The 22,888-nt window shown below is 34.4% G+C and overlaps 1 protein-coding gene across 2 annotated transcripts in view; it reads right to left on the bottom strand.

Moving 5' to 3' along the window:
* CDC73 (cell division cycle 73) overlaps nt 1-22,888 on the bottom strand; it is a 113,255-nt gene that overhangs the window by 58,681 nt on the left and 31,686 nt on the right. The gene's annotated exons all lie outside the window — the stretch shown is intronic.

Below are 22,888 nucleotides of genomic sequence, written 5' to 3'. Positions count from 1 at the left end.
AACAGAATTAACATGAGATTCTGATGGCAATGAGAATTTTCTAACATACCGAAGGTTTGAAACAAGTTAATGAAAACACATTATAAACACAAATTTATTTAAAGGAATTTAATAAAACTGCTTCCACTTATGAGTTAAAAAATAAATACTATCAGAAAATTAAAACTAGAAGAAATTACTATAAGCCATAGCCAAAATCTACTTATCAGACATTTGTTTTATGGTTTAGCAATAGTTTTCAAACTAATTTCCTCAGGTGTCTCAGTAATAATTAGTAAAACCAGGAGAGCAGTGTTCTAGTTCTAGTTCTCCTGCCCTCACTTTAATACAACTGCACTTTCATGTTTTATATGAAAAGATTCCATGACAAAGTTCATTTGAAAACAGGGCCAATGTTTTTTTTTTCATTGAGAACTACCTCAATGATTCTTAAACTGAAATATAACTACAGAAAATAGAAAAATACATATGTTTACTCAACAGATCAACTCAAAGAATAAAAGGAATGCAGATAATCAGTCAAAAACAAGATTAAAATAGTAATCCAAGAGTTTTACACATAATACATATATACTATAAAATATGTAATATATATAATACATAAGCCACTATACAAATGGTAAAAAATTAATTCACAAAGGCAACAATTTAAAAATAAGGAATGATCACAAGTAAGGAATTCTATGGAGAAAACTAAACTTTTACTGAGAGAGATAAAAATTCTGATAATGTTAGAACAGACCATTTTTTTTTAGTTAACAAGAATACCTACTTTTAAAAATGGCCATTCTTCACCAATTAACATGTTTTCTTCAGCTACATTTTCTAAATATTCCAGGGGAAAAAATGGTATATTAGGGTATATACAGGGTCAGTATAAGCCCAATCAAATCTTAATATTTTTTAAAGTTTTTAGTGTGTGTGGATGGAGATCATGATATGTTTATAAAGTTAATATGAAAAAAAAGTATCGGTAGCTAGATCATAAAGAATTTACTATAAAGCAACAATGATTTTGGTTTATACTGGCATAATAATTAGGTAGTTAAATCAAGAAAAAAAAAATAGACCTGAAAGAGATCCTAACATTTATACTAACCTGACATCATGAACATATTAGAATTTAATACTCCCCCATTATTAAATAGAGAATCTGGTTGATGTGTAGGATTTAACACTTAAGATTCAAGTCAAGTCCTATACTATTACAAAAATAAATTCCAGGTGGAGCAAAGTAAGTACAATATATACTGTACTAATACTTAACAAACCTACCACATGCCAGATATTGTTAAGCATTTTAATGAGAAACTATAGGGACAATTCTTTTTGATCAAAGAATAAAAAAGAACTCAAACGCAGAGAGAAAGAAATCAAGGCAGAAAAAGATAAACAATACTACCCTCTACATAAAATTAGCTTTTGCCATAAACAAAATTAAAAGACAAAAGGCAAACTTTATTATAAATTGAGAAAATATTTACAATAACTGACAGTACTACAAGAGTCCTGATATAAAAAGAACTCTTACAAGAAAATAGTTTTGATACATAAAGAACTCTTACAAGTAAGAAAATACCAATATTCCAAAAGATTTCTGACCATAAGCCACAAATAAATCACAAAGAAATCATCCATTAAGTAAAACATATTCAGCCTCACCAGTAGTCATATAAACACACTTAGAAACTAGGTCCTATCTTTATTAAACTGGAAGATAGGTATTTTTTAAAGTAATAGTCTACGCAGGTAATGAAAATGAGAAAGTCCCCACCAGAGGCAGTGTAAATTGGTACAGACTTTCTGAAAAGCAACTTAAGAATTTTTAACCAAAAAAAACTCCCAAAAAACAAAAAAACAAAAAATCCAAGACCTTTTGAGCCATTAGTCCACAATTAAAAATCTATTATAAGGCCATAACCCATCATGGAAAAAAACTTTAAAATTTCCAAAATAGCTATTAAACAAACTGTGGTAGTTATATAATGGAATATCATAGTCACTCAAAACTTGAATTCCAAGACTAATAGAAAAACACTTATCTACTTTATTAAGCAAAAAAACCAAAACAAAACAATGTAGTAATGGGCACCTGGGTGGCTTAGTCTGTTGATTGTCTGCCTTTGGCTCAGGTCATGATCCCAGCGTCCTGGGATCGAGTCCTGTTCTGCGGGGAGTCTGCTTCTCCCTTTGCCTCCCGTTCCCCCTTGCTTTCTATTCTGTCAAATAAATAAATAAAATCTTAAAAAAAAAAAATGCAGTATGGTTCATATTCCACAATATACATCTTCCCCACCCCCCCCAAAAAACCCCAGAAAATGTTAAAAAATAAATGTGATTTCTGGAAAATGAAAAAATGGGTATTTTCTTATTATTTTTCTGTACTTTTTAATCTTTCCAGGTTTAAAATTAATGAAAAATAGTCATTAACAAGCTAATGAGCATCATATCAAAGTTTATACTATATCTTGCGTTATTAGCACATGTTCACTGAAATTACTCTAATAAATTTTAAACATTTTTAAAGAACTTTTTAGAAGTATAGATGATAATCAAATTTTTAATAAAATGACTGACTAGAAGATCTCTGAGTACTTCTTTCAATTATTCAAACATTTTTTGAGAGCCTACACTCTGCTGGGTACAGACACTATGATGATAACCTGATAAGGTATGGTCTAACTTTAATAAATAATGTTTGGGTACTCGGACAGTTATAAGAAAAAAGAATCAGATCTGTTCTTCAACCATATGTTAGAATAATTTCCAACCAGATCAAAGATCTAAACATAAATAATGAAACAAATCAGTTCTATAGGGGGAAAAAAAGTGAATTCCTTTATAATTTGGGAGAAAAGTTAACTTTCCTAAATACGACAAAACCCAGAAGCAGTAAGAGATTTATAAATGTGATTACAAAAGATTTTGAAAGAAATTCTTGCATGGCAATAAAAACATCAACAAAATCAGAAGACAAAGGACAATCTGAGAAAAGATAGTTGCAACCTATAAAAGTTTAATATCCTCAATATATTGAAAAGATACAGAGATCGAAAAAGGAGGTGGAAAAGACCAACATTCTGATAGAAAAAATGGGGGGAAATATTAGTTTACAGAGAAAGAAATGATATGACCCTTAATCATCATCACATTATTGGGAATGCATACAAAAACCACTAAGAAACCATTACTCACCTATCAAATTAACAAAAAGTTAAGCCTGACATTATTTCTTTTCTTTTTTTTTTTTTTAAAGATTTTATTTATTTATTTGAGAGAGAGCACATGAGAGGGGGGAGGGTCAGAGGGAGAAGCAGACTCCCCGCCGAGCAGGGAGCCCGATGCGGGACTCGATCCCGGGACTCCAGGATCATGACCTGAGCCGAAGGCAGTCGCTTAACCAACTGAGCCACCCAGGCGCCCTGACATTATTTCTTTTGATAGACCTGTAGGGCAATAGGTACATTCACACATACTAGTGGAAACTAGTAAATGGTACAACTCCTAATGGGGGAGAATTTGGTTAACATCCTGCAAAAGTACAGAAGCATTTACCCTTTACTTACCAATTCTACGCCTAGGAATCTCCTCCCAAAACACAGTGATAACAATATGAGGTAAAGTAAGCATAAAACGAATCACTGAGGCATGATTTGTAATAGCAGAGGACAGAAAACAACCTAAATGTCAATCCATATGGGCCTGGTTAAATAAACCAAGGTACACTACAACATACTGGGACTATATATCCCTAGTGGGATACAGTCTGAGGAAAAAATAATTGCATCCAACTACTTAATGGTAAACAGTAATATTAGTATTGTTACTCTGAAATTTTTATTGAAATATCAGATAAAGCAAACAAGAAATTATGCTAATATGATTAGGAAATGCTATGAACTGAACTGTTTAAGAAAATTCTTTCTTTCTACTGATTATTCATATAAACCTGTGTTTATACACATCTTCACTAGAATAGGTGTGGAAAAGCAAACTTACTGAAAAAGAACAAAGATTATTCTCAAAGATATCACCTAAAAAGAGTAAAAGCAAATAATGAATACAGGTTGGTTTTCCACACAGACACACACACACATACACATACATATATACATTTGGTGAGGGGAGGTGGGAAGAGAATGAGTGAGAGAATTATGGGGAATTCTGAGCATTGGAAAAGAAAAAACAACAGACTCAGATCTGGATAACCATTATGCCTCAATAAGGGGAAAATAGAGAACCATCTTTAGAAGTACCAAGCTTACAATAGCTCTGGCTTAGGATGGATGTAAAGCACAGAGCATAGATTAAAGAGGAACTGCTTATTAAGCATTAAAAAGAAAAAGATTATAACTGAGAATATCAGATTTGAGTTACTACTGTGTAGTTATTCTTAAACTCTACTCCCATAGAAAACTTGAGTTCCATCCAGTGAAGATGGTATACGCCTAAAAAAAGAATCATGATCTTTAAAAAATTCTAGAAAATTCCCAGTAATGGTAGATTTCCTATGGAAACCTTCCACCTTCAATTCAGAAAGTTCTAGGAAGACTTTCAATCAAGGTAGCCTGCCTTGCACTGGTCAAGCTAAGATACCAAAGACCCTCTCTTCTAGTAATTTGAATCCTGAGGGAAACAAACACACACACACACACACACTCAGGCATGCACCCACACACAGAGAAAATGATTGTAGCTAACTCACTTAAACTTCAGTACCCTGAAGAAATTATCCATTAATTCTTGTTACCCAGATCCCCAGAGCTGCTATGGTTCCTATTTCTTCTACCACTTGGTTCTCTGATTTTATGAGCTTGCCCATAATTTTACAATACTTTTTTCTTTGCTACAATTAGACTCAATTCTTGCTTGTAACCAAAGAATCCTAACTGACAGAAACCCTACCACCAGCAAATTTTGAAGTAATAAAATTGTTCTAGCTCCTATGATGATTCCATAATGCTCCTCTGTAAGACCATGCCCTCTTTGTGTTCTGCCACCTGAACAAGTCAGGAATGCAAAGGGGTACAAGAACAACTTCTCCGTTAAAGAAAGCGAGCTGAGGGGCGCAGGGTGGGGCTCAGTTAAGCGTCCGACTCTTGATTTCAGTTCAGGTCATGATCTCAGGGTCCTGGGATTAAGCCCTGCATCAGGCTCTGCTCTCAGCAGGGAGTCTGCTTGAGAATTCTCTCTTCCTCTCCCTCTGCCCCTCTGCCCCTTTCTAAAATAAGTAAATCTTGGGGCGCCTGGGTGGCTCAGCTGGTTAAGCGACTGCCTTCGGCTCAGGTCGTGATTCTGGAGTCCCGGGATCGAGTCCCGCATCGCGCTCCTGGCTCGGCGGGGAGTCTGCTTCTCCCTCTGACCCTCCTCCCTCTCATGCTCTCTGTCTCTCATTCTCTCTCTCTCAAATAAAATAAATAAAATCTTTAAAAATAAAATAAAATAAAATAAGTAAATCTTTAAAAAATACAACTGAGACTATGTTGCTATAAATACCTTATTACTGAGGAGAGGTCAGGGAAACAGGGTTTGGGACTTCGTTTCCTAAAGTCATACCACCATGAAGGAGAGCCAACATATCTGGAAAGTAACCACAAAAACTGACTGCCTGTAAAACGTCATGTGACCTTAGAAACTAATGAACAGGGAGGACAGAACTATACCATTTCACATTTGCTATTTAAAGTTATATTCCTTTATCAAAAATCTGTCTCCTGACAAGGTAAAAAAGAAACAAAAACAAAAAACAAACAGAAAACAGCTACAACATTCTTCCTGGTAGGTTTATCTGAGAGAAAAAAATAAATGACTCCTCTACCCTGAAGACAGAAAATTAACAGCTGGGTAAAATTAATATAATTTTTACAAAAATAAAATGAATTTTTAAATCAAACTTCATAAGCAATAATCCCAAATTTAAACTATTTACATGATCTGAGTGTCTATAAGTACACCTACATTTAACAGTATGTTTAAACTGAAGTTATCTTCTCTCACCTCTAAATTTAATACCTTTCATCATTATCTCGGTTAATGTCTATCCCCAGTCAGTGGCCACATGAGAATACCAAGAATCACCCTTGCCACTTCCTTCTCTTGTTATCACCATTATTGATCTATCCCCAAAACCTGGATTCCTAATGGAATCCATCCACTCTTCTTCATCTTACTCCTCTAGTAGTTCAAATGAGTATCTCTCACTTGACCCTGCAATAATACTTCACAACTGGCTTCCTCATATTCATGCAATCTGTTTCCCATTCTACAGCCAGAATGGTACTTTCAAAACAAAAAGCTATTCACATCATTCCAGTGCTTCAAAGGCTTCCCAATGTTCTTAGGATAAAGACCAAAATCCCTAAAATCCTTGGCCAGCTATAAGATCCATAAATGGGTCTCTTCCTTGCTAATAATCTCTCTGCCCAATCTTCTGATCCCATTTGTGCCTTCTACTTTATTCTATAAATTACCTCTTTCTTCCTCAAGATTAATTTTAAAGGCAATAAACAACAACAACAACAACAAATCCTAGACTAGAAACAGTGAGTTGAAATCTGACTCAGTAAAACTCACCTTTTTGGCTTATAGCATTTTTATTCTACTTGAAAGGAAACCTTTTTAAGGTAGCAAATCAATTTTTCTCTATAGTGATAAGACTCATTCACTGATTTCAATACAAATCGATACAAAAAGAAAGTACGAGTATCCTAGAAATAACTATAAACAGTTATACAAACTTTAAATCCCTCTCAATCATCTTGGACTATATAGAAATGAATTTACAAACTGCCTATTAAATCATATAAAAACTGCCTTAAATCATATTAAAAAACTAATCATAAACAGACAAGCAACGGTGAAAGTGCTGATGATCAAGTTTACCAAAAGCCACATGTTTTAAAGGACTGCATATCAGTGCATTTCTAACCAGGGATTATGATGCCTAAGAAGATCAAGAAGTGAAGTTTAATTTTCCTCAATAACAAATTCAATACAAATGAAATTGCTGGGCATGATTTCCCAAACAGACCAGTCTGACCACGTTAAATTCTAGAACTTCAACATTAGGCTAATAAAATTCTTGAGCCCAGTCCTCTCCAGAGTTGAAGAAACATCTGTAAGTCTGTTCACTTACTTGATAGCCTAGGTATTGAATCGTAAGCTGTGGATGAAACGATGGACAAAAATCATTAAGTTGTTGAGATAATACTCCTTTAACAAAAAAAATCCATTTATCAAATCTTCATAAAAATGAAAAGACAACTGTGATATCTGTCATTCAGGAAAAATACACAGTGCTTCACAAGTACGTAACAGGGGATCTGACCTAATCTGTGCTGCCTAGGGTCAGAGAGACTTCCGTGAGGAAAGGTCGAAGCTAATGTCTAAGAGATATCGAACGTTCATCAGGCAAAGGGGAACAATTCAAGGAAGAAGGGACTACAGGTCCCTTTCTAGCTGATGCTAGAAAGGTTAAAACAGGGAGGGGGGGGCAGGTAAGACCACATGAAGACTTACAGCACATATTAAGAACTATGGCTTTTCACCCCAAGAGTAAAAGAAAACCACTGAAAACGCAGCAGCATCAGGGGAAAAGAAGCTGAGGCTCGGCCATGTCTGACGGCCTCCATCTTCACTGTTTTTGAAGCACTCTGGCTACGACGTGACGAACATCCTGGAGAGACGTATGAATGTGACAGGAGAACAATTATGAGACCACTGCACAGTCCAAGGAAGGTACAAAAATAATTTGGAGCAGAGTATGGTAGTGATATGGAGATACAGAATCCCAGGGACGTCAGGATGTAAGTTAACAGGCCCTCATGATGCCGAGATACTGGAGGTGAGGGAACGGGAAACAGGCGGCAAGGACGAGGCCTAAAATCCTGGCCTGGGCACTGAGGAGATAAGGATGCCATGTTTATAGAGAGAAAAAACACTGTATGAGATCCCGATGGACCAAGGAAGACCCAGTAAAGGGCCATCAAGAAGTATATAAAAGGACTGTGAAGTGGAACTGAATTATGAGGCGCCAGTCTTATTAAGAGCAGGAGGAAGAATGATCGAGACAAACAAAACTGCAAAGAAAAAGGCCAGGAGGTTGAGAAAAATTTGACAAGTCTGCAGAAAAACAGAAAAGCAGCAGAAAAACAGAAAAGAAACAGTAAAACAGAATTACAGTCAGGACATTTCTTAAAACCTTTACTACAGAGCAGGGGGTTGTGGATCCTTAATCTGGATGGGGAAAAAATAAAATTACAATTTTATTTTCACCAACCTCTAATAGAAATTAACATTTCCTTAAACCACATTACTATTAACACTGGCATGACTTTGTCACCAAAAGAAATCAGGTGTTTTGTTTTGTTTGTAAAGATTTTATTTATTTGACAGAGAGACAGTGAGAGAGGGAACACAAGCAGGGGGAGTGGGAGGAGAAGCAGGCTTCCCGCCAAGCAGGGAGCCTGATGTGGGGCTCGATCCCAGGACCCTGGGACCATGACCTGAGCTGAAGGCAGACGCTTAACGACTGAGCCACCCAGGCACCCCAGAAATCAGGTCTTTTGATATCACATTACAACTGTTACAGAAATCTTGAAATACTGTGTACGCTCATCACACTTTAAAATTCTGGCATTTATTAGATTTGTCACTAGATCTTGTTATATAATGCATTAGTAGAGAAGCACAAATTACCATGTCATAAATTTGTATTTTTAAAGTCTCTTGATAATTTTCTTTCAATACAATTGGTCTTCTTTATCTTGTGTATTTTATTTTATGCATTAAAATATTATTCAGGGGAGCCTGGGTGGCTCACTTGGTTAAGCTTCTGACTCTGATTTCGACTCAGGTCATGATATCAGGGTCATGAGATCGAGCCCCATGTTGGGTCCCGTGCTCAGTGTGAAGTCTGCTTGTTCCTCTCCCTCTGCTCTTCCCCCCGCTGGTGCTCACTCTGTCTCAAATAAATAAAATCTTAAAAAAATATATATTATTCAGAGAGAGGACTCATATAGGTTCATAGGATTCACTAGTCCACTAAATGGGTCCATGGCACAAAAAAAGACTATAACCTCTAAGGTACAGAAAAAAAAAAAAAAAAAACACTATTCCTAACAACTAAATGCAACTTTTGGTGCTTGTTTGGGCCCTATTTCCAATGAATGAACTACAAAAAACATTTTTCAAAAAAAATTAAAGAAAATGGAAAATGAAATAGGTAAGAGGATAAATTATTTTCTTTGGCGATGTGCAATAATGCCTCTGTGGCTAAGTAAAAAGAATTTAGTATTTTTTAGAAGTGCAAAGTATGCAGGAACAGTGTCTGGGTTTTGCTTTACAATACTTCAGGAAAAAAGGGAGATGTGGGACAGATGAAGAATGGTTTAAAAATAATTACAGAAATCTGTGTGATGGGCAGATAGAAAAAACATATGCTATATTCTCTAATTATATTTATGTTTGTAATTTTTCACAATTAAGGGGGGAGGGGATCCACTGATTGCTTTGCAAAAAGAAGTACCCAAAAGGGAAAAAAAATTTACAAAGAAGCACTGTCGTTTGAAGAACAAGTAAAGAAAGATGCCCTTTTCTTCAGTCTGATGATATCCTAGAGTACCTAGGTCATCTGACTTGATGAGGGTGTGAGGTAAGTAGGATTCTCCCCCACAATGTTCAGGGAAGACAGCAGCATTATTAAAAACAGCTTTGGCACTATTCATATCTTATGAGTATGCACTCCTTTGTCTAACAGCGCTCATTTCAAAGAAAAAAAAACAATTTGCCATTATTATCAGCTGCCTGGGCCTATAAAATTAGTCTTTGATCAAACTAGCACATCATAGCATTAGAAATAGTGATGGTTTAAGAAAAATAATAAGTTACAGTCTTAAGCTAACAAGAACTGATGACATTTAGGCTTCACACTTAGGAGAACCTGACGTTTGAAAGAACAGGGGAGGAGAAGGATGAGGATAGCTAGGTAATTTGTGCTTCCTTACTAATGCATTATATAACAAACATTGCAGGGCCAGATCACTGGAATCTTCATGTCTGCTACAAAGCAAAAAATCTGGATGGGGGTAGGGGAATGCTGTAGTTAGGCACCTGGACTATACAAGACGGTTCCCAGGGTTATTCCCAAATAATAACTAACTGAAAAGGAAACCTTTCCATTTTTTGTAATTGGAATAGGCTACATACATCTCTTCAGCTTAGCATATTTAAGGTAGGAACACTAAGGAGGATCTGCAATCTGCAGGAAGGTGGGCTATAATCCTCTCTTCTTATCCATGCCATTTACTCTGTCCTGCTCTCCTCACTCCTCAACAGACTCATCATCTGCTCCTCTTTCTGCGAAGTGTTTTCTCAGTCTGGCTGACAGAGCAAAAAGCCTTATAACTTTGTTCCCCAAATATCACATTCTCACACACCAGGAGAATGTGTTAACAAAACTTGATACATTCTTTTATTATGAGAGTTTTCTTTTAAAAAAATACCAAAAATCCATTTTATTTGGCTTTAAGCAACAAAAAATTCCTTATTATAACAGATTGATAAAATTTTAATTTCTTCAGTACTAGGAAATTTATCTTTTAAGTATCTCACTGCTGTTAGTCTAAAATCCAAGTCCATCATTAACAATTTTCATTTAATGTTCTTGAATATCCTAACACAAACAGAAATAATAGCCATGGGACGCCTGGGTGGCTCAGTCGGTTAAGCGTCTGCCTTCGGCTCAGGTCATGATCCCAGGGTCCTGGGATCGAGTCCCACATCGGGCTCCCTGCTCCGCGGGGAGCCTGCTTCTCCCTCTGCCTCTGCTTCTCTCTCTCTCATGAATAAATAAATCTTAAAAAAAGAAAGAAGTAATAGCCATTATGCAAATGCCTCCACTCTTATACATTTAATGTTAAAAGTTAAGTGTCCTTACTTCATGACTACACCAGGTATTTGTGTGTTTAAATAGCATACTTCCTAAAATTCATTTAAATATCAATTCCTCAGGCCATAAAATTCAACTCAAGTACTGACTGCTTGATTCAGTATAAAAAATCACTATTACCTTCTACATCAGTTCATAAAAATTTAACATAAGGCAAGGAAGGATTCCCTCAAAGGGTTCTGAGGGAGCATGGCCCTGCTGACACCTTGATTTGAGATTTCTGGCCTCCAGAGCTGAGACCATAAATTAGTTGTTACAAGCAAAAGAAAAAAAAAATAAGCCTTAAGTTAACAACCTATAGGATAGTGGACCAAATCCAGACCCTTGCCTATTTTTGTATGTCCCATAGGCCATAACTGGTTTTTACATTTTTAAGATGGAGAAAAAAGAAAATCAAAATGATAATACTATTTCTTGACATGTAAAAATCACGAAATTCAAATTTCAGTATCCATAAAGGAGTTTTTACAGTTACTGGAATGTAACCACGCTCACTCATTATATACTGTCTATGACTGCCTTCGCACCACAGCAGTTATGTACTTGAGACAGAGACCTCTCATGAATTAGCACTGCTCACTGGCACATAGCAAGAATGCAGTTTTATCATTCCATCCTATTTTAATTTTCTAAAAAGCACTTATCACTGGTATTTTGTTTGTCCCTCCCCTATTTATCACTGCACTGCATCCCCATAACCTATCCTACTACCCAGCATATGGCAGACACACAATAAATATTGGTCAAATGAATGCAAAAGACAGCATTTTGTGTCCACATTTGTCCATACAGCAACATTTGAATTTTAACTGCAAGTTTGGAACTTCCACCTAACCTTCAATTGACAGTAATAAATCTGAAATGTAATGACATGCTAAAAAGGCAAATATAAAGAAAATAATCTAACAAAATTCTAGAAACACCTTCCAAGTGACAAATAAGCTCAGTTAATATCACATGCTCATGTACTGATATAAGCACTCACCAGTGTGTGAATTTCACCAGAGTGAAAGCACTCATTTTCAAAGACGAAATACATAAAATTTCATTACAGATGAGCCTCACAGATTTACAGAACATTTATAATCAATTTTGGTGATACAGAACACTAACTTTGAATCATATAATGTTATCCTGCCACCAAAATAAATTCCATTCTTCTCATTAGCAGATCAGTATTACATAAAATTTTACTCATTTACTATTATATTTGTCATTGAAAATTTGTGGAGATTTTATTTATCTCCTGTTATGTAAGCACCTACCTAACATCTCTGATTCTGCCTATTAGCCTACAAGATTAAAATATATACCATCTGGCCTTTTAGAGAAAATGTCTGCCAACCCTCAATTTTAATCATTACATTTAAGCCTTTTAAATCATTACAAACTAGAAAATGTAAGGCAATAATGAAACACTCTTAAACCACACAAATTCCTTTACATTAATTACTTTTGTTATATCCAACTCTACATTTCTCTACACTCGTTAAAAACAATTTCGCAGTGATGTTTCTAAGAATTCAGCTTATGTAACAAACACTGAGTGGTTTTGGAAATTAGCTTTCCCTACAGACTTGATAATTGTTCAATGAATTCAACCTAAAATTACAAAGCAAAAGAGAGCTTATATGTGAAACTCCTACTGGAGTAAAAGATGACTTATTTTTTATAGGTAAGCACCAAAAATCAATAGAGCATAAAGAAATAAAAGCTTAAATAAAAACAGCAGTTTTTCATTACAGACCAAATACAAATGTTAGCATATTTAGTTTAAACGTACCAACGAATACTTCAAGCACATTTTTAGAATTATTTATGCATTTATGAGGGGGCCCGTTATATGGGGGGGGTACTCATTTATGTGTGAAAGAGAAAAATACCTTCCTTCTCCTATCACTGAAAATAGTTCTGGTAATTTGTCTAACTTGAATTTTATATAAGAAGTATAACCAAGTTAATCATGAACTAAAATCAGGAAAATTTTCTATAGGATTAGTTATCCTTATTTAAAAAATCCTTAGTACTTAGCACTACATTATGTATATATGCACATCTTTCAAATAAATATGCCAAAGAAGCATTAAGATGGGTAAAAGATTTATCCCAAGACAGCATTACTTATCTATTTATAGTCTTCTACAACAGTACTCTTATTAGTACTTCTCCATTTGTACTTTAATTATATTTGTTTTTGTACTCATTCTGACTGCATTCTAAATCTTAAATACTTCTATACATTGCCAAGAAAACACTTAAATTGTAATGCTTTGTAGCACTAAAATTACTGAATTAATCAGTAGAGTGGGATTTAAGTAACCTCATTAATTTATCACTCTGAGAATAAGTGGAAGATAGAAATAAGTGATTTTCAGAATCCTGTATGAAATTCTTGCTCCTTGTGTCCCATTCCAAATCAACAAAACTGAATAGGATTAATCCTAGATCTACAGCTAGACTTCTAGCCAGGCCATCTACCGTTGCCTACTCTCTCTAGTGACAAATCAGAACCTTTGGATATCTACATCATGAATCTTAAATTCAAAAGACCTAGTCCCTAATCAATACTTTTTAATAAATCAAACAGAAGAGAATGAGATATTCAAGTCTTAAACTTGCATCAGTAATCTATCTAAAGAAATATATCATATTCACTTGGAATTTGTCAGACACACCAGTAAGAACAGAAGTCACAATGGCAAATGATGACAAAGCCCCTCTAAGCAGTGACCAAGGAGAAAGGTTCCCTGGCCTTGCAAATAGGTCTGTCTTTATTGAAGAGATGCAAATATCAAGCAGTCTTACTTTAATACAATTAAACGTTTAAAGGATATAATTTAATGTCACTGTGCAATCTTTATACCATGATCTCCCATGAGCTTCAAACACGTCTGTGCTAGATATAGGAGCTGACTATTCGGGATTCTTGGCAATTACATTCCTCAGTATAAATTAATAAATCATCATTTAGCATTTCAAATGCTACTCTCATAAGCTTGAGTAACAAATATCTCATGGTATTATTACCGTGGTATTATTACCCAGTTTTTCAGCCTTTCTCTGGGCCATAGTAAATTAATAAGGAAATGCCACCTTACTAGGCAACCTGGGATACATGCAACTAATCATCCCCAGGGACTATAACCTTCTCTGTCGCTGTTCATCAGCAGCAGTTATTTACACTTTGATTTGTTACCTAACAAAGTTGTTGGCGAAAATGCTTAACGCAATTAGAACCCGATTATATGACCACAGACTGGTCTTCAGTAATCCACAAAAGGGTTCCAATATAAAATATAAATGTAATTCCACCAGTATTCCATAACGAGGTATGTTGCATCAGCATGCTGATATTTATAAAGCTTTAAAAAATATACAAACTTTTCAAAAATACTAATAATGACTCTTGAATGTTTAGAAATAAATCATATGTGTACTATGGGTCTCCCAAAACTTGGTATCTACCAATTTATTGGAAGATATTAGATCAATTATATCTATTACATTTAGTCAAGATAAGGAAAAAATGTTCCCAATATAAATTTATTTAAATAATTAAGCTTTTAATGCTTATTTTTCCTGTTAAAGTAACTTTTGTAGGGGAAAAAATGTGACAATATATACAAAAGTTCTTGATGAATTATGATGTACCCACAAATTTACTATCAGAATGCTGGTTATTATGATGCAGTTCTATGTTAAAACTCAACAATTCCTAAGGACAATGAAATATTTCATATAACCTTTTAAGATAAAATTACATTTTAATCATAGCAGAAGCTGAATTTTTGTTTTTTTTTAATAAAGAAAACTAAAAGCCTTCTATATAACAGAAGTTCAAATTCTTCTGAAAGGTCAAAGAACTGCTTAATTTTAGTTCTCAAATTTGATACATTAAAATACATGAGGAATTCAATTCCAGAATATTTATAGCAATGCATGTATAAGACAGAAATGACAAAAAGACACCAAAAGACTGAAGCATCTACCAAATTTAGGATGGTAAATCATTAGATGGATAGTGTCCAGAATTCACTGTTTGTAGATGATACTAAATCAGTTATTTCTGACTTGAAATTTTGTAAAATATTAAATTGACTTAATTTCAAAATAACTCTTTGATCTTATATATTACTGCAAAAATCCCAATGCAAAGAACAAATGCTTTTTAATGACAACATAAAATATGACAACTTCAATACTGAGACAATTACCTGAGTTCTATGGTATGCCTTTTATCTCCAATGAAGTAAAAAATAAAAATCTTAAAAAAGCTTTAATTCCTTAGCATTTCAAATGAATGTCTTCAACTTATTCACAGCAAAGCACCACTCTGAAATTTCAAATAAGAACTCAGTTTCTAAATACTAAGATTTGTCCAGACCAGAAGTAAATAAAGAGTTTAAAAACGGATACTTAAAATGAACATGGGAACAGTCACTCACAGAGGAACATGAGAAGCAGGAAAGACAAGAAGAACAACACTAAAAGAAACATCCATCAAGAAAAAGACCTGGAAAAGAAACCAAAACCTAGAATTAAAGATCAAATGAGGTTTGGCAGGGCTGGGGAGAGGGAAGGGAAGGGGATGAACTAACTAGAAATGCAATGAATATTAAGACAAATATAATTAAGACAACAAAGAAAATAAAATTTGAATATAGGATTTATATAAAAGATTGAAATTCATTGAAGATTTAAATCAATTTATGAAGACCTAGAAATGATAAAGCAAACTAAAACTCTGCCAACAACAACCAATAGAAAAGTACCTATCAAGGAATTACCTAAACATCCAATTACAGAATGTTATTAAATATACTAGGTTTTTTCATATGAACAAACTGATTCAAATCATTTGCCATGAAATTAAAGGAAATATTAAATATTAAACTTTTTGCCTCAAAATAATGAAGAAAAATACATAATATATAAAATACAGTCATGCCTATATTAAACAACAATGGTAGTTAGTCTAAAAATATACTTGAGAAGGAGTTAGAATTTAAAAGTGATGAAGTATGTTCAATAGATTGAAGTTGTACTGATGAAGGTAAATAGAAACTGGAATGAAATGCTGTACGTAGTAGGTCCAAGAGAGATTTTTTTAAAAAGTATGCTTTTGTGCACATCTGGGTCATAAATAACTATAGGTATTTATAATGACACATGGAATTAAAATTAAAAGATTTTATATAATCAAAATGAAATTTTACAGTATAAATTTTTATCATGCTGTTAACAAAATATTCTATTTCCAAACTGGTTTCTATTTTCTCCTGTTCTTACATTGATCAATATTAAAGCACTGAAAAAAAGGTGACATTAACATTGTTATTAAAAATTACACAACAGTTTCTAGACTACTTCTGACATATGTGCAAACATTAACTTTGTTTCTTTCAGAAATAAGTCTCAGAACTTCTGTGACTATATTAACTACATGGTCATGAGTAGATTTATTTTATTTTATTTTTTTAAAGATTTTATTTATTTATTCATGAGAGACAGAGAGAGAAGCAGAGGCAGAGGGAGAAGCAGGCTCCCTGCAGAGCAGGGAGCCTGATGCGGAACTCGATCCCAGGACCCTGAGATCATGACCTGAGCCGAAGGCAGACGCTTAACCGACTGAGTCACCCAGGCATCCCTAGATTAATTTTAAAGATATCTTATAGGTATTACTAAAATCTCTAAGACACTTTAGGGGCGCCTGGGTGGCTCAGTCGGTTAAGCGACTGCCTTCGGCTCAGGTCATGATCCTGGAGTCCCTGGATCGAGTCCCGCATCGGGCTCCCTGCTCAGCAGGGAGTCTGCTTCTCCCTCTGACCCTCCCCACTCTCATGTGCTCTCTCTCATTCTCTCTCTCTCTCAAAGAAATAAATAAAATCTTAAAAAAAAATAAAATAAAATAAAATCTCTAAGACACTTTGGATAAACCAATAATTATTCTTTAAAGAAATGCAAAGCTAAATTAATGGAGTTTAACTGTATAGGCTTATACCAAAAGTACCATTAACTGTGCAATGGATTTTCAATAAAGCTCAATAAAATACATAAACTAAAAGAAACAAAAAAGCAGTATTATAAAAACAATGTACTTTATATGCATTAAAATTTCCTGACACCTATTAATGTTTTTATAATTCATTTTTCTTGAATCAGAATAGCATCAAATGTTGACAAAATACTAAGGTAAAATTAGACTTTAATATCTCTCACCACAAGGAGTATCAGTGTAAGGAGATTAATACACACCCATCTAAATAAGTGTTCAGTCTAAATACTACCTAACTTAAAAAAGGAGAGGAGGAGGGTATTTTCTGTATTATTCGGTTTAAAAAGTTTACAAATGTTACCTATGTTTAATATAAAAATATTCCTCAATAACTATAATTAATTCAATGCTATAACTGAACAGCACTGAAGAGAAATATGTAAACAAGGTATGCCTGTACACATGTAAACCTCAAAACAAACGCCAGAGAAGTTACTATAGTACCATTCTTCAGATGACAAAATTGATGCCTAATCTGTTGCAACAAAAAGCCCAAAAAACCATAATGGAAAGCTCTCTCTTGTACCTTATCTTCCCTGTATATAGACATAGTCCAGATCTATAATGAGCACGTTTTAAAAAAGAAAAAAAACTGGAAAAATCACAAGGGCAAAACTACTATAAAAAGGATATGAGATGGATTCTAGAGGGGAGGGGGGTGGGAGGATGGGTTAGCCTGGTGGTGGGTATTGAGGGCACATTCTGCATGGAGCACTGGGTGTTGTGCACAAACAATGAATCATGGAACACTTCATCTAAAACTAATGTTGTAATGTATGGGGATTAACATAAGAATAAAAAAATTAAAAAAAAAAAAGGATAGGAGAGGTGTTTTGAGTACGGAGAAAAAAATATTGTCTAAGTGATGAACTCTTAGAAAAGTCTATAAAAATGCAAATATTAGAAATAAACTGTACAAAATATTAATACTTAAGTATTACTTCATGTAACAGGTAGTAAACATGTAAGATTAACTTTCAAAAGCTTAAGACATAGAACAAGTTACTGACAGAAACCAAATAATATTTTGTTTTGTTTAGGGGGTACACCTTTATACTGCTTAGGCTCACAGAGGACAGTACCACCCTGCTGCCTGAAATATCAAGATAGCCTACAAGTTTTGAAAATTATTTCAAGTGCAATATAATATTCAAGCAGAATAATATACTAATGTAAATATAGAATGCAATTATAAATTATAAAAGTAATATCCTTATTTATGACCACATATTAAAATCCCAGTACTTATTATGCTCTTTATTTTTTTAAAATTTTTATTGGAAGTATAGCTCACATAGTTTCAATATAAAAAATAGTGATTCAATAATTATATATATTATGAAATGCTCACCATGATAAGTGTATTACAATACCAAATATATTCCTATGCTGTGCTTTTCATCCCATGTGACTTACTTATTTTATAACTGAGTTTGTACCTCTTAATCCCCACCACCCATTTCACCCATCCCCCCATATACCTTTTTTGATCAAATTAAATAATTTAAATCTAAATAAAATTTTTTTTTTTTAATTTTAAGTAAGCTCTACGCCAAAAATGTGGAGCTTGAACTCATGACTCTAAGATCAAGAGTCGCATGCTCCACCAACTGAGCAGCCAGGCGTCCCTCATTTCTTTTTATATTTGAGTCCGAACAGGTAGGTAGAAAAGCCTAACCTAGCTAAGTTATCACCCACCATATGATAACTTCTTTGCAGCAATTTTTTCTCACAGGATAAAGAACACTAAGATAAACATACACAGCCACAGTAAAAATATCCCAATTACTAAAGAGGAAAAGAGTTTTTGTAACATTTAAATAAACTAGTCTTCGTAACTTTGAATGAACATGGCATCATTAAACACGTAATATTAAATATATCTGTGAAGCTATAGTTGCCTACATTTATGCCTAAATCAAAGTAAGATTATATATAAAATTATAAATTCATAATAAAAGTAACCATCATTTATTTGTTGAGTCTTCCCTGTGCTAAGCATTTTATATAGTCTTTTAGTCCTCAACAAGACTATGATATGTTCTATTATCTTTATTACAAAATAAAAACAAGACCATTCAATGGAAGGTTAAATAATCTCACCTTCATTAGTGGCATAATGAGTGGAAGAGTTGGGATTCAGAGCCAGAACTGAGTTCGAACCCTTAAATACATAGTGCTTTCAACCGATTACCTTCTCTTTAACAATATAACACTGCCTTTAGATCAAGAATTTCAAACTGAAAGGCCAGTAGGGTCTAAGAAGGTAGTACCACTGACCCTTGAACAACATGGGTTTGAGTAGCAAAATGCACTTATATGTGGATTTTTTTTATAGTACAGTATCAAAAATGTATTTCTCTTATTTCTAAATGTTTTCTTTTCTCTAGCTTACTTCATTATTATAATACATCTAACATACAAAATATGTGTTAATACACTGTATGTTATCCACAAGGCTTCCAGTCAAGAGTAGGCTATTAGTAGTTAAGTCTGGGCAAGTCAAAAGTTATATGCAGATTTTCAACTGCCTGCAGGGGGTAGGGGGTGTCAGTACCCCTAACCTCAGTGTTGTTTAAAGGTCAACTGTATAAATAAGTGAATAAATAAATAGATCAAGGACAATAGAGCAGTGAGGCCTATGGGCAACCTACAGAAAACATCCCAGCTAAAGGTAGTCATTGTTTGGATCAGTGTGACTCTTACTACAGAACCAGTACCCAGTCATGCCAGACAGCTTTTCAAAAGAAGCTGAAAATCCAGACTGTTTTTGTGACATACTTTTTTTTTTTTTTTTAAGATTTTATTTATTTATTTGACAGAGAGAGAGATAGCGAGAGCAGGAACACAAGCAGGCGGAGTGGGAGAGTGAGAAGCAGGCTTCCTGCCGAGCAGGGAGCCCGATGTGGGACTCGATCCCAGGACCCCGGGATCATGACCTGAACCGAAGGCAGACGCTTAACGACTGAGCCACCCAGGCGCCCTGTGACATACTTTTAATTTTAAATCTTAGTGCATAAAACAAAATTTAAATGACAGTGGATGCCTAATAAAACATATGTGGGACCACATTTAGACTGGCACAATGAATGATCCCAGAAGTACACTGAGAGAGGCACATGATGTCAGTGCACTAGCATTTATAAACAGACAGGCTGCATCTAACTCTGGGAAGAAAATTTCCCATAGGCAGCCTTAAAATCTACACAATAACCATTACAATAAGCACTCAAAAATATGTGCTGAAGGAAAAGGAGAGTGTTTATTACTAAAGTCTTAATCAACTGCCTCCATCTTCTGCTAACCTAGATTCTAGACACAACTCTAGAGCGTTACTGCTACTAGAGCACTCCCATAACACCCCAAGCAAAGATGAACAAGTTAATTAACAACCAAATGAGAATGAAACAGGGGAGCTGGAAGGATACTAATAAATGTGTTCCTGCTTAAGAATATAACTTTATATAAATTAAGAGACTGAGATTCTGGATTTTACTAAATAGTGAAAGTTGATGGTGATTACACCTCTAATGTAGATACTGAATATCCATCCAACTGTACTTACTATTAGGAAAATGGTTCCCCAAAAAAAAGGCTTATTATTAAAAACTACAATTCTGTTGGAGTCAACTCAAAGAACAATCTTAAAGGAAAAGCTTTTGATCTGCACAATTTCAGAGTATAAAATGTTTCCTCAAAAATGAAGACAGCAAGGTAACTGAGAGTCAATGATATTCAGTAAGAACTAAGAAAAGAATAAACAGGGGCTAGATTACGTGACCTTCCTACCTGAACATTAATAAGCTAGATCGGGAGGTTAAATGAAGTAGTTCTCAATTCAATTATCAAATCCTCACAAATAACAAGAGTGAACTGTGATCTATCTTTTTATTCCTTCTCCAGTGGAACCACAGGTAAGTTCTTTGCCAACATAGAAAAGTCTTCATCATCTCCTTTTCTTTTCTATATAATGAAAAGCACTGTTAAGTGGCACTTTCTTCGTCTAAGATGGCTCCTTTCACAAAAGGGATCCATACAAATACATTCTGGTGTTCCCTATACTAAATGGTTTCTAGTCCCAACCCAGAACTACTAAGATAGTTTCACTTAAACTAATTCTACACAATTCTAGTTCTTTCCAGTGTTCTCAAAAGGAGGGAGAAAAGGGGCAAACAAGCCTGGGAAAATGCGCATACTCTTGTCTTCCAATTTAGATATTTATATATTAAAAATAATGAAATTCCTATACCACAAAATCTGTTTAATCTAGTGTTTCTTAAACATTATACAACCCAACTAACACATTTTGGGGAAAGTCTACCAACTCCGAAAAGCCCCTTAGCAACTCCAACATCCATGTCTTATGCCATTGTATTTCTTGGCCTAAGTCAAAAGGTAACCAGACTTAACTATACAAACAAGTAACTTTAAAGATACCTGGGATTCTATTCATATATTGAATTTCTATAAATTATCTTCAAAAACAAGTATTACCTAATACCCTACCAGAGCCTTAATTTTTTATAAATTCCAGTAACTTAAGATTCTTATGAAATACTGTCAAAACACATACTCCTTTTTCTATAACAAATGAAGACAAAAAATCAATTACATAAAAATTTCTAGCCATCTGCACAACTTGATTAACTTAATCTTATATCTAACCAGAGTCCTGTTAAATATAAGATTAAGTTAAGACTCTGGTGTCTTGAACTTAAAAGATATATAGACCAATCCTAATATAGACTGGTACTAATTTTAGTAACTATGTAGATCAACTAAACATGTCAAAACCCTGGAAAGCAGTGGTACCTAAAATGAGCTCATATGTAAACTAGAAAGGAAGTCACATCTGGGCAACAAAGCTTTTAACATACGTTTAACTGCTTTTGTGTGTCTGGGTGGATATCACAAGAGAAATCTTCACTGGAGAATAAGACAAAGTTGGTGAAACTCACAAGCTCATAAATAGGTAATAATTCCAAAAGAAAAGAGACAAGGAAAAAACATTACACTGGAAGCATACGCCTGAGATTCAAGTAAAAAGAAACAATTATCAGAGCAACTTCAAAGCTTTCAAGTTCAAACCTCTGCATGTATTCTCTAACGACTGCTAAAATGAATCAGGTCACAAACCGTAGAGAGACTCAAACGGGGTATTAAAATACAGAAAGTACCAACAATTTGAGCATTCCCACACAATGTCTTTATGTGATTATTTCTGTAAAAACAAACACGATAAATTTGTTTAAATTTGTCTCTCTTGTAAGTATATATAGAAGCAAAGTCTAATGAGGAAGCAGAGTCCTATCACTCTGTTTAATTAAGAAGCTGTCCTTGGATTTTAGAAAAACTGTTCTGTAAAAAGCATCACTATAAAAACTATCACTAATTTTACTATTTGCACAGAAGCTCAGTAATGAAACCAATTTCACGGCATTTCAGATGAGACAAAAGTTAAAACAACAATGACCACAACCACAAAAAACTCCCCCTGATGGTTACCTAAGGATAACAACTATAGTTCCACGATAATTCACTTAGGGAATGGCCAGTGGGCAAGTTCTATTCCCAAGAAAATGTCAATAAATGAATCTTTTAAAAATTTAATCCTGCAGTCATTAGCTACATTTTGAAGTCAGGAAGTACTAGGCAGATCTCGAAGATGAGTGTTATCTAATCTTTTACCTCCTTCCCCTCATTCACTACGCTGTGGATACCGGCCTTCATGCTATTACTCTACTGGGCCTCAATGTTGACCCTTGAATGCCTTCCACAGAATGCTTTTCTGTAAGGTCTGTGCTCAACAGTCACCTGCTGAGAGGCCTCTCTGACTACTCCCTCTACAGAAGCCTTATCTATCTTATTTATAGCTATAGTCCCAG

The sequence above is a fragment of the Mirounga leonina genome, unplaced genomic scaffold (assembly GCF_011800145.1).
Source record: "Mirounga leonina isolate KUSES-001 unplaced genomic scaffold, KU_Mleo_1.0 Mir_154, whole genome shotgun sequence".
NCBI classification, from domain to species: Eukaryota; Metazoa; Chordata; class Mammalia; order Carnivora; family Phocidae; genus Mirounga; species Mirounga leonina.
The sequence above is the reverse complement of the archived record's forward strand: the minus strand, read 5'-3'. Positions and strand labels throughout refer to the sequence as shown.